This window comes from Penaeus monodon, chromosome 4 (assembly GCF_015228065.2).
Source record: "Penaeus monodon isolate SGIC_2016 chromosome 4, NSTDA_Pmon_1, whole genome shotgun sequence".
NCBI lineage: Eukaryota > Metazoa > Arthropoda > Malacostraca > Decapoda > Penaeidae > Penaeus > Penaeus monodon.
This window is the reverse complement of record NC_051389.1, coordinates 38,226,989-38,231,467: the sequence shown is the minus strand read 5'-3', so window position 1 is coordinate 38,231,467 and position 4,479 is coordinate 38,226,989. Positions and strand designations below refer to the sequence as shown.

At 42.1% G+C, this 4,479-nt stretch overlaps 1 long non-coding RNA gene across 1 annotated transcript in view; it reads left to right on the top strand.

Moving 5' to 3' along the window:
- Positions 1 to 909: 909 nt before the first annotated feature.
- The window catches only part of LOC119598843, a 15,669-nt gene continuing 12,099 nt past the window's right edge, over positions 910 to 4,479 (top strand). The window contains exon 1 of the long non-coding RNA XR_005231029.1: positions 910 to 1,187. This is a non-coding gene — a long non-coding RNA (uncharacterized LOC119598843). The remainder of the gene's footprint in view (positions 1,188 to 4,479) is intronic.

Here is a 4,479-nt window from a genome sequence, read left to right as displayed (position 1 = left end):
TCAGCCTCTGTACATTATTGTCAGAAGCGACCTCTCGTCCACACGCACGCCTCACCGACCAAGATGCAGCCTTAGTTATCACATGCACGCAACTGCAGGGGTTCTAGAAAAATAAAAAAATATTAGAACAAGGGCTAGGTGAAAAAAACTTGTTGCGTCAAGTCCCTCCGCGGAATACAGCCATTAGCACACAAGACATCACAGTACGATTGCAGCGCCCTTCACCTTACTCATGTATGTTTGTTTTTTCTGTGTACTTAGACTGATGCTAATGCTCAAGTACCTTCATTTTATATCAGTAATCTGCAAATCAAATTTAAAGAAAAGTTAGGAAAACGTGTGCTTAGCACTACAAACACACGTGCGCGCGCACAAACTAGCTGGCGCTGGGTCAGACAGACACACAGTCAAGAGATCCTCAAGGTCACCATATCTCAGAAGACCGGCTGTTGACAAATGCATTAGATTCTCACCATCAGCGTCGTGACCAGGCATCAATGGACGGCCCTTCCTTGCTCTGAGAGCATCCGGTACTTCCTTGCCTCGTCTGCGCCATAAGTGACCAGCTACATTAACGAAAATTCGGGTCTTGTGTTCTGTTTTTTGACCAACCCATTCATTAAATTTCCTGAGCAACGGCGATGGCAGCTGAGCTGGCTTTCCCTTGACTCTTTTAGGTTGAAACTCCATAAGAAAAAAATTGAAAGTCGAGCTCAGAATGGAAGCATCCCCTGTTTCGTAAAAGCAAGAAATATTGATCATACTCCTTTGTATAGTCACTATCCAAGAAAACTGCACTATGGTGACTTCGTGCCTCGGCAAAGATTAGCTTGCAAATCTTTCAGAAATCTTCGCGTGTTTACAGCGGTGACCTCAAACATGACCGCGCATCACACCAGCGCACTGAAACCGGTGTGGCCGTTGCTGCGCACTCGCTTCGGTTCTTTTTAATGGGAGTGAAGAGAAGAGGAAGCTTGTGTAGCCATATGGATGCAGTCACTGATAGATGGATGAAGATCAGACGAACGAAACATTTATCCGACACATACGCACACTATGTGTAAATAAAAACCACTAAAACCATTACGTTTGAACCAAAATGTTGAAGTTCTGAAACAGTTGGCAAAAGAATCAGACGACAGAAAGGGAGCCAAGGTTAAGTACTTCAGGGCGAGCTGACACTTGCGGTAGATTTTTTAATGGGAGAGCTTCTTTCCATCTGAGTTATCTTCCATCGAGTCCATGTATAAACTAGGCCTTTGCTTCTCTTGCATACTCAGTGTGTCTTTATTCAACCATCTTTTTTTTGAGTGATTTGCCGGTTTCGTTGACCTAATATTTCGGATATGAGCCGACGCCAGAACCTCTCTTTCCCCATTTCTCCAAGTCTGGAAATGCAGATTCTCAACTACCGATCAAAGGTCATACCCAGCATCCGTTCTTTCACAAATAGATCCTTTAGCAGCGACCACTCAATCCATCAAGGGGTTGTAAAAAACCGGTTAACCCAAGCCAAATCATGTCTAATGCCATGATAATCCCCTTTTATGCAAAGGAAGAAGAAAATGAAGCAAAAAAGTGTAACACGTAACAGAAAATGTCATTTAAAATGCATAGCGATGGAGGGCATCTAACCCTCACCGAGACCAGGGTCTTTTTTTGGGTCTTCAAAAGAGAGACTGCTCGTGCCATGTTCGAAGCTGACGTGTTGATTCTGACTACTCTCTGACGCTAAGACCGAATCTGACTGAAATCCGGCTATGTTGCTAAGTCATGGCATTATATAGATTTTGGTGTTATTCAAAAGTTTCTTTTCGGGTTTAATTCTTTTTTAAAATTATTGAGTTTACACGGAATACAAAAACACCACACCCACCCCACACACAAACCACACACACACCACACAAACACCAAAATATATATATATAATATATTATATATTATATATATATATATAATATATATATATTATATATTTAAGAAAAACCACAAAAAAAAAATAGATTTATTGAAGTCTCACTTTCAAAAAACTAGTTTTTTTTGTGGGTTTTTTTTCCATTTTATACCGGGGAAAAGGTTTTTTATTCATATATATTATATATAATAATAAAAATATTATATATATATAAATATAAATAATTAATGAATAAATTTTTAGCAAACAAACAACCCCCCCACACACACATACACACACAAAACCACACCACACACCCCACACACACACCCACACAAAACACACACACCCCACACAACACACCCCCACACACACACACACAACGCACCACGCACACACACACACACCCACACACACACACCAAAAAATATAATAATTATATATATAATATAATATATATGAAATATTATAATATAATATAATATAATATTAATATATAATTATATAATTTTTATTATATATTTATATATTTATAGTTGGGTAGGAAAAGGGTATGGAATATTATTTTAATATATATATATATATTATATAAATAATATTATAAAAATTTATATAAATAAAAAAATATATATATTTTAATAAAATAATTATAATATATATATATATAAAATTATATATATTATATATAATATATATAATTAAACACAAACATAAAACAATTAAAATAAAATATAAATATAATAATTAATAAAAAATATTAATATATTAATCATGGTTACATTAATGACCCCCCCCAAAAACCACACCGAATAGGGCAAAAAGAGAAACATAGAACTGTAAAAGTGAGGTAGAAACAAAAGAAAGAAAAGGAGAGGAGAGATTTTTTTTTAAAAAAAATGGGGGGAGGGAAAGGAAGAGAGAGATTAGACAAAGGGTAGAAGGGAGAAAACAAAAAGAAGAGAGAGAAGGAGAGAGGAGAGGAGAGAGAGAGAGAGGGGGGGGGGGGGGAGGAGAGAGAGGAAGAGAGAGAGGAAAAAGAGAGAGAGGGAAAAAGAAAGAAAAGAAGAGGGGAGAGAGAGACAGAGAAAGAGAGAGAGAGAGAGGAGAGAAAGGGGGGGAAGGGGGGGAAGGGGGAAAAGAGGGGGGGGGGGGGGGGAGGGGGGGAAAAGGGGGGAAAAAGAAAGAGAGAGGAAGAGAGAGAGAGAGGAGGACCAGAGAAGAGGAGAGAGAGGAGAGAGAGAGGGGGAGGGGAGGGGAGAGAGAGAGAGGGGGAGAGAAGAGAAGAGAGGAGGGAGGGAAGGGGAGAAAGGGAAAAAGAGAGATAGAGAGAGGGGGAAAGAAAAAGAGAGGAGAGAGAGAGAGAGAGAGAGAGAGAGAGAGAGAGAGAGAGAGAGGAAGAGAGAGAGAGGGGAAAGGGGAGAGAGACAGAGAGAGAGGAGAGGGAGAGGAGGAGGAAGGGGAGAGGAAGGAGAAGAGAGAGAGAAGGGGAGAGAAGAGAGAGAGAAAGGGGAGAGAGGAGAGAAGGGGAAAAGAGAAAAAAGAGAGGAGAGAAGAGGGAGGGAGATAGGGAGGGGGGGGGGGGGGGGGGGCGGAGAGGGAGGAGGTAGAGGGGAGAGAGAGAGAAAGAGAAAAAAAAGGAGAGGAGAGAGAGAGAGGAGAGAGAGAGAAAAGAGAGAGGGGAGAGAGGGAGAGAGAGAGAGAGGGGGAAGGGGGGGGGGGGGGTCTTACCCTCGGCCGCTCCGACACGAAAAGCCCCTTTAACAAAAATAGAAGCAATGCGATAGTTGACTCCCTCAGGGTCACTTCGCCGCTTACTGTAAGGTTGCATTCACCAAACCCCCACGTACGGGAAAAAAAAATTTTTTGGGGCAGGCAAAGCAACAGTTCGGGAAAAAAAAGGGAGGGTGAGGGGGGGCCCCTTAAAGGTTTCCCTAAAGGGATGGTCACGCTTGGACGGCGCCCGCAGAGAGATTTCCTGCTGCTTGCAAGATCTTGTCTCAGCTCGAGTTCCGCGATGCTGCCGCTTCCCTTCTGGGCGAGTGATGGCGCCCACGAACACAGGCGTTTCTCACCGCTGTTGGGTGTTAGGGCCCTCTTTTCCCCCCTTTTTTTTTCTTTTACATGTAAGTTGCGATGAACAAAACTGCCACCTCTGTGTACCTTGAGGTCTCATCGTCATCGGGGACATTTTCATTATGATAAGAATAATAACGGGGCTATTGAGCCGGAATTAACTGCAATATTCCTAAAACTAAACAAATATTCCTATTCAGTCTCTTAAGACAAAGGCAGACTTTTAAAAAGATTTTTATTTGAAATTTTTCATGTAAAATAAAAGACCCATCATACTGCCAGCCGCCACTGAGGAGGCTCAGGACGCCGTTTTTATAGCCGCTTGAAGCTGGGCATCTCCGGCGCCGCAGCAGATAACGGTAAAAGTTTGTAAGATATACATTTCGGAATTATCTTCACCTCCGAGCAGGCGTGACGCTTCCTGCGGCGCTCGCCTCGTCTCCGCTCTCCTCTCTGGTTTGTCTCTCCTTCCAGCTGTCTGAATGGCTGATGTAGAGAATGGCGTCTTTCCT